At 32.9% G+C, this 26,445-nt stretch overlaps 1 protein-coding gene across 1 annotated transcript in view; it reads left to right on the forward strand.

The window, feature by feature from the left end:
• LOC146526864 (Krueppel-like factor 6) overlaps window positions 1-26,445 on the forward strand; it is a 73,292-nt gene that overhangs the window by 12,589 nt on the left and 34,258 nt on the right. The window lies entirely within an intron of this gene.

The raw sequence follows: 26,445 nt of genomic DNA on the forward strand, positions 1-26,445 counted from the left end.
AATAATACTTGTATACCTATACGAAATACTGTTCTGTACCTCGTTATAGAATCTTTTATGATTAAGTAAGTAGGTATATAATAAATCTTTAAGTTCTATTATAGCTTATTTATTAACTTAGTTTCATACATTTTTAACATTAAAGTTAACATTAACTTTAATATAAATTGCTTACATTAATAATACTCACATTACTATGCAGGTGGTATTCTCACCTCAAGGAGGGAGGGGAGGTTAAAGTAATTAGAATTGAAGTGTTAAAATCATGTTAGAACAATGTTACTTAGCAAAAAAGTTATATATTTTTAATAATTCTATGTAGTAGTATAACGTATATATTTTTTCCTCTCTAAAACTTTAGTTAAATTTTCATTAAAACTCAGCATAAGTTCCACAATGCATGTTTAGAGGATTGTTTTCTTGCATTTTCTTCTATTTATCGTTTTACCCAAGTAAAAAGATACAAATCAAAAAGAGTAAACCTTGACAAATCAAGTAGAAATTAAAGAGCTACCAAATAGTTTTAAAAACAGTATTATTTTTTACATTTTGTCTCATACCAAAATGAATAGGGTATAGTTTATATATGAAGTAGCTTTTTCCTGCGGTTTCGCCGGCACGGTCTAATGGAAATAATTAAAGAGTTGTGTAAGACACATGACACATTCTTAAGACGTGGTCGAGGTAAATTTGACCACAGGCGACCTAGATAGATAGTTTATAGTTTCCTTTGCTGAAAACACTTTAATTTTCGTCCAATTGGAACCAGGCGTTGGTTGCTGAGATTAAGGTGTTCAACCAAACCAACTCTCCAGCTTTATAATATTAATATTAAGATCAAACATTTATATACTCCGGTCACACATTTCAAAGTATTACAAAAATGAATAAAAGATTTTTTTAGCCGATATCTTATGATTTATTCCTATTTTATATGAGTAATAGTAGTGCTATATCACTTCTCGGAACGATGCGTGTCCCCAAGGTTTTCCTTTGCCGCTATAACAAATAATTGTTTCAATAGTTGAGTTGAGTTGAGTTTTTCATAAGAATGAGAAATCAAAATATCTTTCGAAAAGTTACTTTTAATTTACTTACTTACTTACTTAAGCTATTAATCTATTCAAGAAATAGCGTTGTAACTTTTGGAAATTATATATTTTACATTATAGACCTATAATTATAGATTTTCTATGACAGCAACCATTTTTGGCCTGTCTTTGTGTGTTTGTGTGTGTTTTTACATAAAAAGAAAATAACTCTATTTTGAGTATTTTTATAATATTCATTCTTAAATAAGATAAACAGTAAAACTTCTTATCATAAAATTTACCACGGACGCGGTGTTCTTTTTTGTTTTTTATAATAAATATCTTTTCAATGTTGAAAGATAAGAGTACCTATTTAATTATAATGAATATGTTAATAAAGTAACAAAAGAAACAGATTTTCTTTAGCTTCACGCTGTGTTCCGCATAGCAGGGTAGACTGAGGGAGCCGCGCCTAGTGTTAAAACACTCCGCTCTCCATTTTCTGCCGACTTCTGGAGGCATTAAATTATTATTAAATCTTTAGGTATGGAATGGCGGACCTCAAAGAGATACAGCGTGAAGTTGTATTATACATCTGATTTAGAACCATAATATGACCCAGGTAAACCATAAACAATAATAAAATGAATCCTTGAAAATAATAGTTGATTGTAATGAGCAGTTTCCATTGACATATTAAAATCGAACATCTGGAACATCCGACGAAAAACCAAAACGTTCCTCCTGGTTAGCTATAAGGAATATTGAAATTAAAGTTGTTCAGCATTTCTAGAGCTTTAAAACATCTGCTGATTTACCATAATGTCTCGAATAAACTATAAAAAATAATGAAATGCCTTTTTCATGGAACATGTTTTACCTGCCAGGTATTTTCCACTGGTGTCTTAAAATTAAAGATTTGGAATACGGGATGAAGGTCTATAATAGCCCACATAAGTGATAAGAATCAATAAAATGTCGCCTTAGCAAAAGTTCTCCGCTAGAGTAGGTCATTTTAATTGACAAGTAAAAATCATTGAAAATTTATTCCGTTGTGTCATAAAAATACAGCATTTGAGCGTATTCCAATCGTTTAAATTAATATCTCAGGGAAATCATTATATTTAAATTGTTTTTATTTCCTGCTCCCGTAACACAGCGCGGCGTTGAGCTACACTCAATTACTCGTATTTTGTATGACGTTAGTAGTAGTTAGGTAAAAGTAAAAACAATGGTATTCCGCTTTAAGCGCTTCTAATTAATAAAATAACTAAAAAAAAATCCCTTTATCCAAGTATATATCCCGTCCCCCTATATCCCACTTCACTAAACTAAGGTAAGCTAAACATTAAAATCGAATATAAAAATATCAAATTAGCACTTATTCCTGTTTATTGTGTCGAAATACATTATTTCCTTATGTTGTTATTATTATATTTAGCCATATTTCAAACATAGAGCTCACGTACAAACAGAATAAAGTTCATGATGCCTTTGTAGCTGTTTGTTTGACGCCTGACTGCGTTCAGTCAGTGATTCATCCTGGATATTATTGTATGAATATTGACTCATTTACTACTTGTTATATAAAGAGGCAACTTATAATTACATATCGACATGTTATGGGAAGAAAACGATATCGATTTAAATTAATAGTGACCTAAAATAAATATAATAATAATTAGTAATAGTTATCTATATATATAAAAGGACTTGTCCTCACTGACTGAGGTAAGATGCACGCACAGCGGTAACCGCTAATGGTAGAAACGTTAAATTTAGACAAAAATATACTTTCGTAATCTGGACATCCACTAAGAAGGGATTTTGAAAAATTTTAACGCTAAAGGGGTGAAATAGGGGTTCAAAGTTTGTATGGAAAAAAATTTAAATCGGCACCGATTTTTATAAAATTTGAAATTTAGATTTTTAAAAGTAATTAATTGAACACGTGTTTCATCGTTTTCTAGAATTCTCCCCCTAAGGGTGCAAATAAGGGGTTGAAAGTTTGTATAGGTTTTTTTTAAATCGTCAGCAATTTTTATAAAATTTGAAATTCCGACTCTTAAACGTATATAATTAAACACATGTTTCATGGTTTTCTAGAATTTACCCCCTAAGGGTACAAATAAGGGGTTGAAAGTTTGTATGGCAAAATTCTTAAATCGCCACCGATTTTTATAAAATATGATATTTAGACTCTTAAAAATATTTAATTGAACATGTGTTTCATGGTTTTCTAGAATTCACCCTCTAAGGGTGCAAATAAGGGGTTGAAAATTTGTATGGAAAAATCTTTAAATCGCCACCGATTTTTATAAAATTTGAAATTTAGACTCTTAAAAATATTTCATTGAATACATGTTTCGTGGTTTATTAGAATTCACCCCTAAATACGCAAGCGAAGCTGCGCGCGTCCGCTAGTATTAAATAATTGTTTAAATGAGGAAAAAGAAAGGTAAGTTTTTATATTTCAAAATCTACAAATGATTGTTTTCAATTATGAAATTCTGGATAGCGAATCAAAGTAATAAGAGAAAATATTCATTTGAACTGTAATTGTTCAAAAGTGAGGAACGGAGTGTCTTAACACTATGTTCCCTTTGCCTACCCTGCTGTGTGCTTGATACAGCGTGAAGCTGATTGGATTTGATAAATATTTGAGGCTTAAACATTATTTAGTAGGTATTTTTTATTATAATAAAAACGTTATCTACATATTTACGTCATTTGAATTGTTTTCAAACAAAGGCACAGCTATTGCGCTTTACTTTAAGATGAATCTGTATTCATCCGTGATTTTACTATTATATGAAATACTTATTTCAATTTATATTTTCATTTCTTCGCTGAAGTGTTGAGGCAAAGCTCCTAACTCTAGGTTCTCTCTGTCTACTGTACTGTGCGTGGTATATAACGAGAGGCTGAAATTGTACGGTGATTCTATAAACCAATGGATCACGATGAGATTTTTAAAATGTATAATTATTCTTTCATTCCAACAATAAGCTAAATAATTGATCACAGATGCACAAACTACTATCTTGTATCTATTTCTCTATATATAAAAGGACTTCTCCTCACTGACTGAGGTAAGACGCACGCAAAGCCGTAACCGCTGTGCGTAGAAACGTGAAATTTGGACAGATGTTTACTTTCGTAATCTGGACATCCACTAAGAAGGGATTTTGAAAAATTTTTAACCCTAAAGCGATGAAATAGAGGTTGAAACTTGGTAGGGAAAAAAATTAAATCGGCACCGATTTTTATAAAATTAGAAATTTAGACTCTTAAAAATATTTAATTGAATACGTGTTTCACGGTTTTTTAGAATTTATCCCTAAATAAGCAAACGAAGCTGCGCGCGTCCGCAGGTATACTATAAATATAATATATTAAATCTATTATTATGCATATTTTTGCATGGCGTAGATAAAAAATTCGATAAGACATTACAAGTATATGAAAGTTTGTTTAAAGTCAAAGATATATTTTATATCTGTTATGTTTTGTATTGTAGATTATATTGACATTAATTTATTACAGTTGCTTTCTTAAAATACTTTTTACATGTATCTCGACGAATTACGAAAGAATTGAATACATTTAGGTTGTTAAACCTAATTAATTCTTTGCCTTGAAATTAATCTAGAGCAATTTTTCGACTGTTTTCAGATTTATATATATGTGGCCAGAAGGTTTTTTTAATATAAAATAAAATTATAAATTCTATTTCTATATTATAATAATTACATTTAAAAAAAAATAAAAAAAAACCTTCCATAGTAGTTCAAGTCAATTCGTACATATCGATATTAATAACATCGATATGGAACCATAGTCTATAGCGACAATTAAAAGCCTATCATGTTACTGAAAGTCCACTTTTGAATAACATCACTAAAACATTTTCATTGACCATACACTGGTACCCATCAGTGTCCATGCTACGCCTACGGCATTATTCATTGAATTGCTAGCAATCGAGTTCCGTGCATCGATGTTGACCCCACTTATTAAGTTAACTATCATCCCCGGCCAATAAAAGAATAAGCCCCCATTCGTAGTCATTCAGCTCATTCCACTATCATAACTTTTACATTCGTATAATAGGAGTAAGAAAAAATCTCAGATATTACTATTGTAAATTTTATTTATTATTTTTTCTTTTTAATTTATCAGTAATATTCTAAAACGCTATAGTGGCCTGCGTCAAAATATCCAGAAAATAGTAAGTGTTTGATCACCCTGCCGTGTCCATACTCAATGAGTTTAGTGCACAGATCCCTGTGGACAACAAACGTGACGTCTGGATACAGTTCGCTGACACAATGCAGTTCTACGTGACCCGCATATTCGCCGTCTCTCGCCATCAACCGTTCATAATCTGAGGCAACTTGTATCGCCAGGCCGTACGATCTGTCTCCAATTATAAAGTCTTTGTAACGATGCCAGTTGTTGACCACTCTTTCTACGACTTGCAATCTTATCTCCCTGTGGTTTTCTTGCGTTCCAAATAAACAGTACGAGACAGACCTAAAAAGACAATTTCCGTCACCTTTGATCGGAACTAGACGTCGAGACATTTTCTCTCCGCTAGTGTAAACTCGTTTTGGTCTTATTAAGTCTGCTACGTTTTTTGCAATCGATTTCTCGATGCGTATTTATTTAAAAAGTTAGTATCTCTGTATCGCAGTGGAATACTTGTATTTTTTTTCTTCAAATCGTTGAAGTAAGATATATTCAAATTTTTTGATATGGAAAACAGATGCTATTGGTGAATAATATATTAAAACTATAAAAACTAAAGAAAATATGTCACTTCTGTTGATAGTTGTCAAATTTTCACAATTATTGATTAATGTATGGAAATTAGACTTGACAAACTTGATAATTTATGTAATGGATATATATTTAAAAATATTATAGTTAAAATTTGCTTAAGATCAATTTAGATAGTGTGACTTACATAGTTGTATTAGAAACGTATAAAGGTGCTTCGGAAAATTAGTTCAACAGAAGTGACATTGGATATCGCTGTCCAAGACATTTTCTAAAAGCAAAAAAGTCTAGGACAGTGTAAAGTGTCAGTAGGTTCTATAATATTAATTTATCTTTATCCGCGCTCTTCTTATCTTATAATATGTATATTAAAATCTATATTGTATATTATAGTGTATCTATATAATTATATTGAAAAAATATTTCAGTGTGTAGCATACTCAACAATTAGTAGTATAGTATTTTTAACTTGATCTATTTATTTAATTTTTTTGAATTCTGGAGACATTGTGTGTTGAGTGGCGGAATTCCATGCCTCAATTTGCTTCGCTACCAGAAATGTAAATATCAAATATTTAATTTCCTCGAGTGGGAATGGAACTCACAACCTATCGTACTTACAATCGCACGTTTGTACCCCTGCGCCACTACCTCTTTTTATTTAATGAAGCTTATATTTTTTTTTGTATTACAGGTAAGAAGTCCACTTCAGTGCAACGACGTCGCACAAGTAGGTCAACTAAGCAACATTTTTTTTAAAGAAAAAAAAAACATTTCAATAATATATATCACCAATACCATTTTATATTAAAATTGTTTTATTATGATATTTGTAAATAAATTAAATAGTATCCGATAAAATTAAAATAGTATCAAATATTTGGGAAAGTAATTCATCATATAGATGATTTCTAGAATTACTTTTAATATTATAAAGCGAATGGAAAAACCAGCGACATGAATTTTAATTAATATTTTTGTTATTAGTCAAAGAGACTTTTGGGGCAAATTCGATTTCCTCCTTTTTGCTACTTTGTGGCTGAGGGAGACGGCACGCCGCTAAATGAATGCCACGCTTTGAGTTAATTGAATCGAGACCAACTTCAACGTGTTCAGTACAAACATTCTCAATGTATAGTATTTGAATATTACATTTTTAGGGCAAATAATTGATATAATTAATTAGACAGTAAGAACATTACATTACATATACATTTTTTATTAAATTTTAAAGCACTTACCATATACAAATAGCTTATAGATATATTAACTAGAAAATATATTTCTTGATTTGTCCTTAATTATTATATTGTCATAAAGGAAAACGATAACAAATACCGAATGTATTGCATTATTTGTTATTATTTAGAGTTTATATACCTACCTCGTACGTGCTCATATAACATTTTGACCTAAATCTAGCTTGTTCAGTCGTTAATTTGATCAAAACTTTGCTTATGAACGTAGATATGTATGTATTTCCCTCAGGCGTCTCAGAATATTTACTCTAATATTTAGGGCAATTTAAGCGTGACGGGCAGCTGGAAACGTTTTGGATTACCAAATGTTTTATCAGGCCCTCGTGACGCAGGAGCACAAGGGTGTGTGACCCGACAGTAGCGGGTTCGATCCTCACTCGAGGAAATGAATTATTATTTCTTAAAATTTTTATTTCTTCGTTCTGGCACCAAGGTGAAGCTCGGCGTTGAGTACCGCCACTCGACAGGCTATGCCTCGAATGCCTCGGTGGAAAGTGGGAAACGAAGTGTCTTAATTAGTATTAAGCAAAAGGAAACCTAGTGGTTCCCTCTGCTTACCCTACTGTATGCGAGTTATAGCGTGAAGCTGTTTTTTTTAAAATGTTTTTTCATCAGCTACAGGTTGAATCTTTTTAACTAGAAATTTTCTAACTATGCCAAGAGAGCTATCTTTTAGATAATATCTGTTTTAAGTTATTAGATATCGAACAAGAGCTCGCCACTAACTCAGTTATTAATAAGTTTATGGAATCAATTTTGAACTTGTCAAGTACCAGTTTGATATTGATGATAGAACCTTTAAGTGTTTCGAGTTATTGATTGTGTAAAGAGTTGTAAATATTATGATTAAGGTAAAATCTTATATGTATATTATACAAGAGTGTGAAAACAATAATATTAGTTTTTTAAAGATAAGAAATGCTTCACATTAGATGCAGGGAATAAAATGAATAGCTATATAAGAAATCAATAAAAATTTAATTTCGCCTCTTAGTGAAACGCGAAACAAAAGACAATCAGCCAAATATCTTAAATATTATACAAATTACTAGTTTTATGTGAATATTATTCCACTACGTAGTCCAGACGACGGAATATTATTAGTTGGAGCTAAATTAAGTTATACCTTAAAAAAATATTATGTAGAATAGCATTTACTTGGTATTAAACGAATGATCACAAAGCGAGGATGTTCTTTAAAATCTTAGGAACATATTTGACAAATACTACTTGTGATGTTTACATTTGTCATCCAGTAAATAAAAAACATTTAGGAGACTTAATGTTACATAATTAAAGGAGGTGGAGGCGGTGAAACACAAGGAAAATATTTTTTTTCCCATCTTTTTACTACTTGCCAGAATTATGTCGGCAAGTATTTAGAGCTTTTGATGAATGGCCACTATTTCTATCTGTATTAGTTTATCTATGTTTCTACCAATCAACCTTTATTTTTCCCTTTTTAAAATTTAATTATATATATTTATTCATGAGCTAAATAAAATAACATCAATCATAGGCCAATCAGTTCCTAGTTATATTGAAAATCATATTAAAATCCATTTCGTACCTATTTAGAACCAAAAAAAATTAAGAAAACAATCTTAGGAACGAATTTGAATGTATTCTCTAGAACTTCAAAATAGATGTCAAACGACAAAAGCAGATTATTTTTTAAAGTAAATCTTTAGCCGACACGTCTGAATTTTCCTTGATATACGAGTTCATTTTAAATGGTGTCGTTTTCGCAATTCGTGATAGCATTAAGTATTGGGTCACAGTCGCACCTACTCTGTGATATCATTTGTCATTGACCTTTTTTCAGGACACGTTTTAATACATTTAATATATCAATGTTGAGGACAGATGTGTGTGATCGAATCGAGGAAATGACATATTTCATTTAATATTTACATTTCTTCGTGCTCTGGCTTCCAGGCAAAAAACGCGGCGTTGAGTTCCGCCACTCTACACCTCCAGAATTGGGCAGAAAGTAGCGAGTGGAGTGTCTAAACACTAGGCTCTGCCTACCCTGCTACATGCGTGAAGATGAAAGAAATGTTATATGAATGTGACAACGTCGGTCTTACAGAACTATAATAAGTTCTGTGATTTTAAAGTACTTGCTGCATACAAATTGGGAATAACATGATTTTCACTGAAATTGGACTTATTACTTATTCTTATTACTATGTATTACTTCAAACAAACGTACAATTAATATTAATGTCCGGTCTGCCGACATTTATCGAAATTATACATATGAATTTTAGTCCATGTCATTGGTAACATTTTGTCAAAATTACTTGTAAGTTCATTATTAATTACGCCTACTTAAATATATATAAGCTTTTCACTTCAAATTTATTCTTTCACGCGTCTAATTCGGATTTTTACAATTGAAGTTAACAAAGGGAAAGTCTTGATTTAAATCGCATTTAGTAACAACCTTATATATTATCTTTCTTTGTTTCTCTGAAATGGTTGTATTGAAAAACAGGTAAAAATTATGAGGGGCTACATATTCGTCATCTTACTCGGAACCTAGTGACTGAGCGCTACCTTATCAAAGCTCTTCAGATAGTAGTTTACTTTGGTTACTAAATTGCATTTTCCTTCGAACTAAATCTTTAGAATTTTTGATTTTTTTTTAGTTTCATGCTGTACCCCACACAAAGAAGGGTAGGCAGAGGGAACCTAGGAAACTAGTGTTAAGAAACTCCTTTCCCGTTTTCACTTTCTGCTGAACTCAGGAGGCATTGCGTGTTGAGTGGTGGGACTCAACGTTCATTAAACAGTCAGTAATGTAGTATCTTTCTCTTTATAATATACTAGCGGATGCGCGCTGCTTCGCTTGCTTATTTAAGGGTCAATTCTAATAAACCATGAAACATGTGTTCAATGAAATATTTTTAAGAGTCTAAATTTCTAATTTTATAAAAATCGGTGGCGATTTGAGAATTTGTCCATACATATTTTCAATCCCTTATTTGCACCCTTGGGGGGAGAATTCTAGAAAACGATGAAACACGTATTCAATTAAATACTTTTAAAAATCTAAATTTAAAATTTTATAAAAATCGATGCCGATTTAATTATTTTTCCATACAAACTTTCAACCCCTATTTCACCCCTTTAGGGTTGAAATTTTTCAAAATCCCTTTTTAGTGGATGTCCAGATTACGAAAGTAAACATCTGTCCAAATTTCACGTTTCTAGGCACAGTGGTTACGGCTGTGCGTGCGTCTTACCTCAGTCAGTGAGGACAAGTCTTTTTATATATGGACCGTTTATTTTAAGAGTGGTATAAGTCCATTTTCTTTTGTTTCGAGATAATTAAAGGTTAGTATGTCGATTATTATGCAATTTCATTTACCGACCGATTTTAAGTTGTTCAAAACATGGGATTTTTTTGAGAAATTAAACACGGACTAGTTATATATAAAAAAATACATTAAATTAAGCATGAATTACGTGATAGCTCATTTTTCTCAAAAATGGATTTACACCACTTTCAAAATAAACGGTCCATATATAGATAACTAGCGACCCGCTCGCGGCTTCGCCTGCGTCGCCATGAGTACCTACGTCCTATAAGTGACGTCCATGCAAAATTTGAGACTCCTAGCATTTGTAGTAACGAAGTTTCATACAAACTTTTAACCCCAAAAACAACCCCTTAGAAGTCGAATATAGCAAATTCCCGCCTTAGCGAGCACCTACGTCCTATAAAAAACTCCTGTGCAAAATTTAAGATTCCTAGCACATGTAGTTTCTGAGATTTCGTGATGAGTGAGTGACCTTTCGATTTTATATATATATAGATAACAATAGAACGTATAATTAAAGTATTTTACTGGGGAAGATAGCTAAACTCAAGAAACTTCTCGCTGAATCATGTTGGTAACTTTAATGTACTGAAGAGGTTTCAATATTGGTTTCTGGGAAAAGGAAAACCGGCGGTAGAAGTAAGTCATGGCTAAGGAACATCAAAGAATGGACTGGAATTAAAAACGCCGTAGATTTAATTCATTTGGCTAGGGACAGGACCAAGTATGCGAAGTTGACTGCCAACCTTCACTAGTTGGAGAGGCACTTTAAGAAGAAGAAGAATATTGGTTTCGCAACTAACAACACTATTCCTTACATCACAAGTCACAGAGTCAGTCGGTACAGAGTCTGTCCTGGCGCACGGGTGCAAGGGTGTGACTGTAACACGACGGTTGTAGGTTCGATTCCAACTTAAGAATTCAAATTCAAATTCAAAATATTCTTTATTCAAATAAACTTATTATAAGCACTTTTGAATCGTCGAATGAACATATGAACAAAAAGCTACCACCGGTTCGGAAGGCAGTTCTGCTGAGAAGAGCCGGCAATTAATTATTATTTTATTAAGTTTCATTTTTATTCGCTCTTAACATCAAGGCAAAAGCTTGGCGTTTGATTCCGCCACTCAACACACAATTTATCGAAAAAAAATCGGAAAATGGGGAACGGGGTGTATTAACACTATTCCCTCTGCCTTTCCTGCTGTGTGCGAAAAACAAAGTGAAGCTGATTAATTTTTTTACACATGTGTATATAATGTTTGTAGTGCGTTGGTGTGACGCAGCACGAACGGCTCTGAGCAACACCTTACACGATCGTGTGAATTTAAACCGCACCAGAGTAAATGTTTATATTAATAAATTACTGATTTTGTTCTGGTTAAGTTCAGATAAAATTGTATGGTATTCGGCGTTATCGTCTTAACGAAATATCTTGTTGTATATAGGAAATGTAAAATCGAAATATAGCAAGGTAACAAACCTAGTGTTAAGACACTGCCTTTTTCTACTCACCGCTCAATTTTCGAGAAATGGCGTTTTGTTACCGGAGTCAGGAAATGGAAATAACTCACTCACCTCAAATAATAAAAAAAATATATAGATTAGAAGAGTCATAGATGATATTACTTGATCTATATGAAAGTACAATTTAAATGTACCTAGATTCTTATAAAGACTTCAGATTCTGTAGTAATAAAATATGTTTCGTCCTCTTGGCTGTAAAGTTTTGTTGAAGATTAAAATTCACGTTTTCGGTCGTCCGACCCACTTTAACGGTTTAAGATTTCGCCTACTTTAACGATTTTACTCAGAATATTGCATTATTTCATTTTTAAAAGCATAATTTTTAAGATAGATATCCTATTAGAACCTTTATAAATAGTAAATCAATTTCAATCCGATACAAAATTACAAAAGATTTTTTTAAATCTATATAGATATGAGTATCCAGAAAAAAATGTACTAGTAAAATGCATTCGCTCTAACATGATTAAAATGTAGCGCTAACTTTTTCAGAGAAACCGAGTTTTCTATCCAATTTTATATGATAGAAACAATTTTTACCGGACCGAGCTAACCGATCGACGTGGTCAGTTAAAATTTCTACGCAATAAATTCTATTTGAAAGTGTTAAAAACTTGAAATATCGTTTGTGAATATTCATTTTCGGGTGAAATATTCAAAATATGTGTGTGTACGCTAAGTCAAAGTTCCCTTTACTAAATACGGTAGTTAGTTTAAGTGGGTACCCTAACGCATTCCCTGTGTAAGCGGTGGAACAATTAGCCCGGATTCTTTGAACGTCAAACATATTTCTTTCCTTTGATGTATTCTTCGATAGTGAAGTGATACTAGTGTGGCCAGTCGTGGCGTAGAGTCACAGGTGTGTGACTCTAAACGCGACAGGCTGTGGGTTCGATTCTGTCGAGGAAATTAGTTATGTAATATTTTTATTTGTTCGCACTGATGTCGAGACCAAGCGCGATCTTCCGTTCCGCCACTCAACATGTAGGGGCATTACCCCTACAATTCGGCGAAAAGTGGTAAGCTAAGTGTTTTAACATTTACATTTTACATTTGTTCTTATTAAACTTAAATGTTTATTAAAATGACAATATTTTACAAAATAGATATACGATATCTTTTTATAATGAATTTTATAATAAATTAGCTTATAGCATTAACGTACTAAATTATTATTAATTGTCACAAACCAAAGCCACGTAATTTTTAATCCAAACATTCTAATAATATACTAATATAATAAAGCGGAAGAGTTTGTTTGTTTGTTTGTTTGTTTGTTTGTTTGTTTGTTTGAACGCTAAGATCTCTGGATCTACTGGTCCGATTTTCATTGTTTTTGTTTTATATGAAAGCTGCATTCTTCCGAAGTGCTATAGGCTATATAACATTACATTACACATATAAACTAATATATTTTAAAGTACATTCTAATTTGACATGCAATTTATTCTGCCATGTTAATAACAACCGTCGCGTCGCTAAGCAACCGTTACCGCGACGTTTTGATATTCATCCTTATGAAAATAAATATAATAGTCACTTTTAGCATTTTATCTAGATTGAAATTATAGTTTACTGTCTAACATTCTAATAAATAATTAAGGAGATGTCACTGATTCCAAATGACCTAGCCTACGAGTGGTATAGTATGAGTATGACCGACGCGAACGGGCAGATGACTTTGATGGTTTTATAAATTTTCATACATTTTCGAACTATTGTAAATGTTTATGTAATTATTTGCTGTTTATAATTAATTTAATCTACACTGTGGTTCTCTTCTTATTTTATTTGATATTGCCCGCTAAAATTATCCTACTTAATAGAGAGAAATGTTTAGTTATTTCATAGAGTCGATATCTATGTACTCACGCACGGAAAACTTTAGGTACTTTTTCTAATATTAAGAAAGCCTATCCTTTAGTTACTTTTAATCCTTTTGTTGGTTCATTTCAATAACTCAGATATTTTTTTCTAATAATGTGTATCTACTTATTATTCTTTTTGATGATTTAAGCTTATATTTTCTTACTAATTCTATTGAAAACTGAAAATAATTTCATGAATATATTTAATAAATATTCTTATAGTTGAAGCAGGCGTAGCCGCGTCCGGGTCCACTAGTAATATCTAAAGCAAACATGTTCAAATGACAACTTGGTAAATAAGTCCAGTGAGTGGGAACTCGGAAAATCGATCCTTGACCCCTTTACCGGTCGCCTCACCCCAGCCATCGCTCGGCGTACCTCATGATGTAGAGGCCTGGCGGCGTAAGGGGACCCGTGGATGTTATCAGAGACAATGAATCTTATCACATTACCATAACCGTGATTGTTGCTTGCTAAGGAGGCCAAGCGGAAAGCAGCCTTCTGAAACTTTGCAAACAAATAAAGATACCGATTGATACATTTCGAGTAATAATATGAGATCCCAAACGGCTTCAATTAGATAAATTGGATATGTTTCTATTATTTTTCTTTAAAAATGTCATCAGTCAGGTAATCCACTAAGATTTATTAATCTTTTCAAACAACACTTATTAAATGTCGTCTACAAGTACTACAAGAAATAAATCAATAATACTTCCATAAGTGGAATCAAACCCACAATCATTACGTCAACAATTTGTGCCATTGCGCCATAACGCCCTGAATATCGTCGTCCCAATTTAATCTCGAGGATTATGAACTATGAAGCGTGTGGTGCATACTGCACCCTATATATATCATTTGGATATCGTAAGCGGCGAAAACTTTTCTACCAGACACCACCAATTTAAAATATTTGCTAAAAAAAGCTGTTTATTTTTTATTAAGTTTTTAGCCAGGAGGTTGAGGGTTCTATTCCCATTCGAGAAATTGAAATATTTAATATTCTCATTTCTTCGCTTTGGTGTCGAGGCTAAGGGAGACGTTGAGTTTTCCACTCGGAAAATGGGGAACGGAGTGTTTTAACACTAAGTTCCTTCTGCCTACCATATACAGCACCTTTGTGCGTAACACAGGCGCGGAATACAGTGCAGAGCTAAAATGAAAAGAGGGCATCCTCGACATTCTACGGGAACAAGAATTTTTTTATTTCAATGCGGGCGACGACTTATTTTATAAAAAAAATATTGGCTTAACAGCATTACACATTCAATGGAATGAAGCTGTAAAGACTGTCGCAATGACTCACGTCTGAGAGTAACAGTCAGCTGTTGAGGTCAAGACATCTTATTGTCAATTGTTCTTAATTCTTATTAAGTAGTACCTACTGATGATCACTTTTTAGATATAATTAAAATGGACTTAATTGGCGGATTTATCCTTGAAATATCTTTATTGTATAACATTGTTATTTAATATGTATACAAAGTATGTTATTTTATTTTTTCTTTGATTAGAAAAAATATGGACAGTTGATAGTAATTAAAAAAAACTGACTTCAAATACCAAGTAATTGATGCTCCCGCTATGTATTATACTTACATGACGTGTTAGGATCGCTTCATTTAGCCCCCATTCAAAATGTATGGAGACTACCATTATACCCTGAGCCAGATTTAGACCGCTTATATTGGGAGACTATAGGGAGAGAATATGATATGGATTTCTTTTTTTCTTTTAAATATCGTTATGTATCCCAATTGATGTAGATTTTTTTTATTTTCTCATTTTCACAATATGGCTTCTTTTCATCGACGTGGTGAATTTTAATTATTTTCCTGTTGTGAGTAACAATTACAAGATTAAGACGAATCGTTGGACCTAAGAATCACCTAAAACACCACATGAGAATAAACATACATACATAAGACTGATTACACATTACCCTTCTTTGCGTAGAGCAGTCGGTTAAAAATAAATGTTGCCCTTTATATAGTGAATAAGTAAGTATTTGTAAAACAGATCAAGTTACTGTAATAGCTAATGGCCAATTTGTTAGTATTTAGACGCACGTAGTTTCAGAAGTTTCTGTTTCTTCATTACTTTGAATTCGATTGAAATACAAGTAGACCAGTTTTAGTGTAAGTAGTGGGGGTGAGTAGATTTTGTATAAGTACTAGTGGCACAGCGAGTGGGGACTGTAAATGCGACGGTTGTGGGTTCGATTCCCATAACCATAATTATATATATTAATTTGAATATAAATTAAGACACTTCTTCTTCTTCTTAAAGTGCTTCTCCAACTAGTGAAGGTTGGCAGTCAACTTCGCATACGTTGTCCTGTCCCTAGCCAAATGAATCAAATCTACGGCGTTTTTAATTCCAGTCCATTGCTTGATGTTCCTTGGCCATGACTTTCTTCAAAAGACACTGCCAAAGAGTAAATAAAAGACGTATACGGTTACGGTTAACGTTTACGGTTAATTGCTTATAAATTTTACATAGAACCCCTCGTGGTACAACCGGAAAATAAATCGAACAATCTCACTCTCTCCTTCTTTATCTTTAACACAATAAAATGTTATTTACCTATATATACCAAAAAAAATAATTAAAATTCTACACACAATACCTATTCAATTGTACCTACGCACAGTTTGATATGTACGGAATGCCAATACAATTCTATTTATATCAAGAGATCATTATGTAAATGTACTTATGCGTAATAAGGAAATGTGATTATTTTCTATGTAGGTAGGTATTAATATATATTTAGACATTTGAGAATTTATATCGAAAGCAACTTGAATTACTTAGCTTTGTTATACAGCTTCTTAGTATAGTTGGAGTCCTGTGGTATGCAAAGAAAAGTTTCAGTTGAGAAGAAAATATATAGTCAGTGCAGTTATTTACACAATAAAACAGATTCACATAATAGGCAGAAGGAACCTAGTGTTATTATGACCTCCCCACCTCCCGCCCAATTTTTCCCCATTTTTTATATTTTTCAATTTTAGGACATTGCGTTTGGAATAATAAAATTCAATGCTACATTTTATCTACCAAAGTTGAGAAATGAAAAGTGACGGTCATCGCATTTACAATGATATGATGTCCCACGACGGCGTTATTTGAATAATATTTAGGGTTCCGTACCCCAAGGGTAAAACGGGACCCTATTACCAAGATTCCGCTACCCGTTGTCAGTCCCTCTGTCACCAGACTGTATCTCCTGAACTCTATAGTTCAGGAGATACAGTCTGGTTCAATTGTCCTACTATTAGGACAATTGAATTTGTCATGGATTCTGTTGCGTGCTATTACAACAAATACTTAAAAGCGGGGAAAAAATATACCTTGTTTTTAAAGATGATACGGAAATCTTCGTGCGTTGCTAGTCCACGGAACTTATAATTACATTTAATGTTAAACTGAAACAGTGATAAACGCTATTCCTATCAGCTGATAACTTTAATCTTAACGCATGACATCATTATTTTAAATGTTTATTTTTGGAACATATTTACACGGATACTAAATAAGTAGAATAATTCTCTTCTAATCTGTATGCCTTTTAAATGACCCACCAATATCAAAGTAAATTGTATAAAATCCAAGTCATAATAAATCCGTAACGAGATCGTAAGAACTAGCAACAGCTAAACACCTGTTGGTAGAATATTTAGGCTAAGTACTCCGAGATAGCCGTCATTATTCACGTCGCCACCGGCCACGACAAAGAATTGGAAATAATTCGTGAAGTTAGTCTAGTTTTCCCGTAGCAAGAACTACCAACGATCAATAGAGTTTATAAATTTTTGATTCACCTCCTGATTGGACCTTATAAGAAACAATACAAAATCCTTGAGAATGTTGGTGTTCCGTCATCTAGACCGAATAATTTTCCCATATTCTAAAAACTTAATGCGTGTAGGTAATGCTGGTTGAACTCACAATTTCATGGGAAATAAATATGTCTAGAAATCATATTTTTAATGTCCAATTACCTCTTACTCACTAACGAACTGAAAAGGACAGAGCCTAGACTTAGGCAGGCTTCGATTTAATTTGTACGCGGTAGAAGTGGGTTCGATGCTCACTCGGGGGAATGAATTATTATTCATTTTCCTTATTTCTTCGCTCTGGCACCAAGGCGAAAGCCCGGCGTTGAAAACGGACCACTCCACGCCGGGAACCTTCAACGTTCACTTGGTTGTTCCTGGCACTGGTTCTACAGTTTCTTTGAATTCGGCCAAACTAATTAATTTGTACATTGTTATTAAAACTTCCGTTCTTACTCCTTTATTAATATTTGTCATATTTATAATATAATAATATTTTTAATACAATTTATATTGTTTAGTAAAAATTGCAATTTATATTGTTAAAATAATGTTTTATAATAATTAATTAATGACTAATTACCTAACTTTGAACTATGTAAAACCTAAATCACATCTTTATATAATCTTCTTAATTGGACGGACAAATGAGTGTCTAGGCACTAAATCCTCTATCCTGGAGGAAGCGTGAAACGTAAAAAAAGTCCTACCTCATATGATTCATCATACTGCTAATAATGGGAGACGGAGTGACGTCATACCGAGACCGATATGTGCGCGTTCCGCTACCAGTGGCCGACATACGAGCTTCGTACTCAACAGTTATCAATCACATTGTGTACGCAAAGGAAATGGTTTTTATTCCTCTGTGATGCTATTGTAGTCCAGGGTATTATAGCATCTGAATATGTTTATAAAGGATTCTTATTCGAGGGAATAAAAAAAATATTTGACTGCTATGAGGAAACATATTGCGGCGTTGGGTTGCGTCACTCTATGTGTCGAATTTAGGATTGTGGACAGAGGAGTGTCTTGGCACTAAGTTCTATCTGTCTACCGTGCTATATGCGGGATGAAACGTAAAGCTAAAAAAAACAAACATTGTATATAATGAAATGTTTAAATTGTATAATTTTTGTATATTTTTAAGGCAAATTTAACTCGATTTTAAATGTACCGTGGCGTACAGTTGATACACGGGGTTATTATTCTTCTTTTAATTAGCTAATGTTTCATTAGTAACCTGAGCGCTAGAGCTCTGAAAAGACCGATGATACAGCCCGAAGCTATTTTGTGACGACAAGATTGCCATTTTCATAAGAGAAAATGTCTCAGCTATTATTTTAATTATTCCCAAAATATATATTTAATTTACACAATTTATTCAAGTAGGTATATTTAATTAATTTTCACGCTGTATTCCGCATGAAGCCGGGTAAGAGAGGCAGCTTTGCGTTATGACATTCCGCTCTCCACTTGATACTATTAACTATTTCATTTTCTCTCTTGACTGCTATGAGGAAACATATTGCGGCGTTGGGTTGCGTCACTCTATGTGTCGAATTTAGGATTGTGGACAGAGGAGTGTCTTGGCACTAAGTTCTATCTGTCTACCGTGCTATATGCGGGATGAAACGTAAAGCTAAAAAAAACAAACATTGTATATAATGAAATGTTTAAATTGTATAATTTTTGTATATTTTTAAGGCAAATTTAACTCGATTTTAAATGTACCGTGGCGTACAGTTGATACACGGGGTTATTATTCTTCTTTTAATTAGCTAATGTTTCATTAGTAACCTGAGCGCTAGAGCTCTGAAAAGACCGATGATACAGCCCGAAGCTATTTTGTGACGACAAGATTGCCATTTTCATAAGAGAAAATGTCTCAGCTATTATTTTAATTATTCCCAAAATATATATTTAATTTACACAATTTATTCAAGTAGGTATATTTAATTAATTTTCACGCTGTATTCCGCATGAAGCCGGGTAAGAGAGGCAGCTTTGCGTTATGACATTCCGCTCTCCACTTGATACTATTAACTATTTCATTTTCTCGAGTAGGAATTGAACCCACAACGCACGTCTGGCCTCTTATTCAGTTAGAAGTATATTTAGTTATTTGTTCATCATATTTACATCTTGTTTGAGTACAAGTCTAGTTAGGCAACTTGACGCCGCTCTGCACTGAAAAGAATTTAGTCTAACCTAATATGCGATCATACCAGCGAGATGTCTCTCACAGGTCAGAGAGCAATACCTCGTCGCAATAACTCAGTGTGTCGCGTACCTCAAATAGTCCAACTAGACCGGACGGTCGGTTACGTGGGAACCTATTTTAGATGCATCATTCATCATTTTTCATTTATACGCAAAATAGTTAAAGTAATTTTAATTCTGCAAAAATAAAAATGCATTTTACATTAATTATAGAATCGTTGTTTTTTCGAGGTTATTAATTCGTTATGTATTTCGAGGCCAGTCGTGGCGCAGGGGCAAAAATGTGTGACTAAACGATTTTTCTATTCTATATTTTTCATTTTTTATAAAAAAAATATTTCTTCGCTCTGGTATCGGGGAAAAACGCAATGCCTTCAGAATTCAGTGGAAAGTGCGGAGAGTGTTTTAATACTAATCTCCCTTTGTTTACCCTCTGCGTGCGTGATACAACGTGATGTAAATAGAAAAACAAAGAGTATAGTGGCACTGTTGTACTGTCAACATAAATGGTCTTACTAAACTTGGTTCATAAAGTAAAGACGTAGTGTTATAGAGATACATACCTTTATATATTTTCGTTTCATTTTCTTTCAGAATGTACCAAGGAGAAAAACTTGTCAAAAAACTAAATCACACATGGAACCTATGTGTACTTCCCGTGTGTTTTTTTATCGTTTTATTATTTACACTTTATACGTGCTTCTGCTTAGAGCGGCGGGCACGTCTTTCATTAAAGTTGTTATCACATTTCCTTTTTATTCAAGTAAATAGCGATATATGGTACGTTTTATATTATAATTTGTGTATGATTTATAAGAAATATAAAACATTTTTTATAAAGAAATACCTTTCACAGGATTCGAACTTGATTTTGTCAGTATTTATAATGTCATAATCGTTGCGTTACGGGGATCATATAGATCCACTTTTGAGAGTATCTTATGCTATAATTATGTTAAATATGTATACTACTATTTACTACTTACCACCATACAAGCTATCTGTAACAACGAATACAAAGAAAAACGTTAATAATAAACATAAACAGTACCAATAATAAGGAAAAACTGAGTTATAAATATAAACATTATATTTTTATATTATATTTTTTTTATAATTTGTCTGAGGATGCCTATGATAGTTATGATACTTAAAACAAAAATATACGATTAAGAAATTAAAATTTAATAAAAAAAATGAACGTAATAGTTTGAAAAAAAAAATTAAACGGTAGTTGTTGAACGTGAACGGAAACGGGATCGGAAAACGCGGAAAATAAGTTTCCGCTGTGATTGCACCGTGCTTCCGTCCAGCCAGCCAGTATATTGTCACTTCAATTGTTTTACTAAGCTTCGTTGTTTATGCAATCTGACCACGTCATTTCTAATTAGCTTCACGCTGTATCCCGCACACAGGCAGAGGGAACCTAGGGTTAAAATACTCCGTTCCCCATTTTCGCCGAATTCTGGAGGCATTGCGTGTTGAGTGCGTGCCCCGACACCAGAGCCAAGAAATGGAAATATACATTTAAATAAATGTTTCATTTCCTCGATTGGGGATCGAACCCATAACAAATGCCCAATTTTGCCCTCTGCACCACGACTGGCCTGGCTCTTATTAGTTTCTTAAACAGAAACAAATCTTTCTAACTTTTATATCAAAAATAGAAACTTGTATAGGTATGTAGAGTTCAAAAGGGCTAAAATCAAAATTTAAAAGGATTGCCTTTTAATGGATTGTATCGTATAGAAAACTCTCTTATTACTAGCTTTTCTAATCCGTTGGTACATCAAAGTCAGATTTTATTATAAATATTTCAAAGAAATTTTATTACGTATAAATTGTAATATTTCAAGTATAAAGTACCTACGATACGAAGCAGGTTTGTGGTTTCCATCGTAGTAGTAGAGTGGTACTTAAGTATTCTCGGGAGAATGATAATATTAAAATTATTATCATTTTCACATTTAAGTAAAAAAAATAAATAAAAGGCAAGTCGTGGCGCTGGGGATACAATGTGTGTGACTCTAAACACGTCAGATGTGGGTTCGATTCCCAGTCGAGAAAATGAAATTTTAATATATTATTTTTTTCCCTCTGGTGTCGAGGCAAAGAGTATCGTTGAGTTTCTTCGCTCATCACGCAATGCCTCCAGAATTCGGTGGAAAATAGGGAATAGAGTGTCCTAACTGGCAGAACCTCCCTCTGCCTACCCTGCGAGATACAGTGATAATGAAAAAAGAACATCAATAAATTTACAATCGGGTTAAATACACAATTCCACCGTTTATCGATAAAAGTATAAATATATATACATATATACATAATAATGAGAGCTTTAAAGTTCCATCATTCTGTTATTATTCTACAGCACTAGGTACAAATGACATTGCGGCGAGCGTGACACGTACACATTCACGCGCACACCTCGCAAAAACACATTTTATGCTTACAATGAAAACATTGCATCCTGATAAATTCACTTTCCTCGCATAAAATTATAACAAACAAATAAATCAGCTTCACGCTGTATCCCGCACACAGCGTGGTAGGCAGAGGGAACCTAGTGTTAAGAGATTCCGTTACCCACTATCCGCCGAATTCTAGTAAGTAATGAAAATATAAATTTTAAATAAATATTTCATTTCCTCGAGTTGGTTGGACAACTCGCCTCAAAGAAAATGATAACGAGTTTAATTATAATAATAATAATATATTTATTAAATTAATATTTGATACATTACAATACAACTTTAATCGTTAATAACTGCAGTAGTATAAACTGTGTTGCAGTTATAAGCTCCCGCCTCGCAGCCGTCCTTCTATATAATAATGTATACAATATAAATTCTACTTATATAAAGATGAAACTGAACAGACACTGTACAGTTTAAATGTAAATGCTTGCTATGAAATATGCATATTTCCAATTTCATTTGAGAAATGTGTAACCTCTCGCACCTCCACGAGTGTGTTCGTAGACTATATTTCGCTGACAAAAGAATCTAACACTTGTTTCCCTTAACGCTATACCTGCAGAGGACGGTGGAAGCAATAAAGCTGCGTTGCTATTCGCCTTTATAAACTTTTTCGTTTGTATCGGCTTCGGTTCAAAGCTTTGAGCTTAATGAAGTGTTTTTCTCATAAATATTTTTAATATTTCATGGCTAGTTTTAACTATGATATGTTTTTAGCTTACATGTACGCTATATAAATAAGTTCGCTATATAAGTAAGCCCTGCTATGTGCGAGATACATTGTGAAGCTAAATTAACAAGATATATGACAAAAGAGAAGATCACAGAAGTCAAGTTTCATATCAACATCAGTTCAACAGTTCAAACCATCCCCCATTATATATTTCATAGTGATTGTTGCAACGGCAATTAAATATTCGCGCATGAAAAGCTGAAACAGCCTTACAACGTTTTTAATTGACCGATCGTATCTTACATTGATTGATTGAAATTTGCTTTGTCCATTAATCCGCTGATCAAATGCCGGTAGTGTCCTTAAAAAAATTGAAACGTTAAAATATTTCGCATGTCGCACTTCCGTTTCATATTTACCTAGCTTTGTGAATAGTATTTTAAAAATACTCAACTATTTGGAGGGATTTTACAGTTAGCTATTATGTTTGTTTGTACGCATTGCATACATGTTTAAGTTTAATATTAAAAACGATGCCGCCGTCGCGCTTCGCTGACAGTTTTGGTTATGAGTTGGTAAAACATTTTAGTTTCGTCGGTCTGGGTCTATAAAAGAGCGACAATGTACACCACGACTCTACTTAGGTGGATAGTGGAGGACGGAGAGATTTATCAATAAATTCAATGTATGAGGGGTATTTAATTAAAAGGTTGGTCAACTGTATAAATCACACAATAATGATGATTTTGTTTATCAAAATATGTATATGCAAATAAATTAACAATAAATAAAGTATCTAATTCGCAACCAAGCAGGCTTATATAATATTTTTTTAGAATTAGACCTACCATGGTCATTCAATATAAATAATTGTTATTATTTTGAAAACTTTCCTCAAAAATGTTAATAATCAGATTTCTAAAACAAAAATATAGTCTAAAATCCTAGACATTAGGCAAACAGTCGAAAGTAAACGACGATGACGTCCAGAAAAGGTTGAAGAAGGGTTGAAAGTTAAGGAAATCTAACAGTACCTATATTTTATACATAGCAAATAATTACAAAAAAAATAACAATGTAACTAAATATTATTCTTATTACACACTTGTAATACTACAAACATAAGTTATCTTTGTATATAGTGAGTCATGCAATGACAAAGTCTACTACGTGACAATTTAATGTATAAATTAGCAAATATTTAAAATATATATATATTTCCTTCAATTTAAAAATGTTGTTTCATTTATATACTATTCACTACACTTTAAAAAATTACGGGTCTTTCCTTGTTATAGTAGGAATTTCGGCTCTTAGAGCTCCACTACATTCTCCAAGGATCCGCATGTAGAAGTTGCCATCCTTTGAATTAATTTATAATTTACAAAAAATAATTACCATTAATTTAATTAAAAGTGATTCCGTCAAAGTTTTTCCAGGCAACCATGTTGAAATCTATTCTACTACCATGTATCATTCATAAAAAATAGGTTTCATTAATATAAACATCCCTGCAGAATTTTGCAGCGGGATCTCATACTATAATATGAATGTAATATCGCGACAAGTATTTTACTAACAATGGAATCCCAGTAGTGAATATTTCAATGGCTCCCAGAAGGTTTGGTGAATGGGCCGCGCATAGGTATACTAAATGCATATTAAGTGTAAGTGTGCCAGTTTGAAGCATATACCTTGTCAATTATTAATAGACCTTAGTGCTGCATATATACTTGTATATTATAACACCGTTAGAGTTACCTTGCGAAACATTGCGTGTTGAATGGCAGAACTCAAGGTCGACCTTTATTTACCGTTGTCTGTGCTAGAAAATGCAAATAGTTCATTGCCCCGACTGAGCATCGAACTTACAACCATCGTGTTTACGGTCAGACGTTGAGCCGCCGCGCCACAATAGCCTCTAGTATATGATTTATTATATTCGCGTGTTTTCCATAATATTTACATATAAAAATCTGTGTCAAAATATAATATAAGATAAAGGCTACGCCATCACTTCCATAACCTCTTAATGTAGCTACGGTTACGGTAATATGTGCATATATAAAAAAAAATTAAATCAACGTCACGCTGTATCCTGCACGTGCCCTTATGTAGGCAGAAGGAACCAAGTGTTAAGACACTCCGTTCCCAATACACCGAAATCTGGAGGCATTGCGTGATGAAGGCAAAACTCAACGCCGCGCTTTGCCTCCTATATAAATTTAAATAAATATTTAATTTCCTCGAGTGGGGATAGAACCCACACTATATAACTATCTTCTATAATATGTATATAAATATCTTGTATGTTTGAGTCATTGTCTTGACAACAATAGGTTGTAACGAATCGATGTGCCGCCAAAACATTCCACACAAGTAAGTATCCACAATCAATAGTATTGTGTGTTTACGTGACTGGACTGCGAGGTGGTTTGCGATATTGAATCTTAATATAACTAGGGACGGACGGTCTATTACTATAGTATAGTATAGGGACCGGTGACAAAGTGTGGGATGTATGCTTCTTCTGTGGTTGATATATGTTATTTCGGAATTCAATTATGCTTGTATGCGTATATGCATGCGTACATTCTGTTGAATGCAGTTGGTCTTGCATAATCACTTAATTACTAAATTACTTTTGTGTTCTAATAACTTATCGTTTTGAAGCAATTTTGTCGAATAAAACTCCTTATATTGAAATAACTTGTTTATTTATGAACCGCTTAAAATAAAACAACAACATACACTAAAAAAAGTTAAAGCATCTAGACTTTTGAACACATTAAAAAGAGTGACCCAACATTAAACAATTTAAAAAGAGAGTGTATGAAAAATATATAGACAGCAAGCATAATTAAAGCATTATAAGCATAATTAAAGAAAAAAATCAAGGAGCAATTGTTGTTATAAACTAGCATAAATAAAATTAGGCTTTATACGTTCTTCATACATATTATTTACTTAAACGTTTAACAAACTGTCTTATTAATTATCAGGGGCCATCATGGTTCGTGGGTAATGTGACTTAACACTAGGTACCCTTTGCGTACCCTGTTACGAACAGGATACTGCCTTGAGCTAAAAACATTGATTATGTAACTAAGTGGAGATATCGAAGCCGTAAATAAAATTGTGAAACGAGTACATTTTTAAAGTGCAAATTGAGTCATCACGTCGTCGGGAGTTACGAAAAATCTAAATGCAATAAAAGTAAAAAAATACTGATTATGTGTTTTTTTAAAAAAATCTATTAATTTACATTCTTATATTTTACATTAAGTAACTGATAATAGATAATGACTTTTATAAATTAACGTTAAAATTAATACACTTTTAATAATAAAAAAAAACATACATATAGCTTCACGCTTTATCCCTAGCGAGGTAGTCGGAGAGAACAGAGCGCCAATCCCTACGGTCTCTAC

The sequence above is a fragment of the Heliconius melpomene genome, chromosome 21 (genome assembly GCF_056956725.1).
Source record: "Heliconius melpomene rosina isolate 202511_hmr_F chromosome 21, ASM5695672v1, whole genome shotgun sequence".
Taxonomy (NCBI): Eukaryota; Metazoa; Arthropoda; class Insecta; order Lepidoptera; family Nymphalidae; genus Heliconius; species Heliconius melpomene.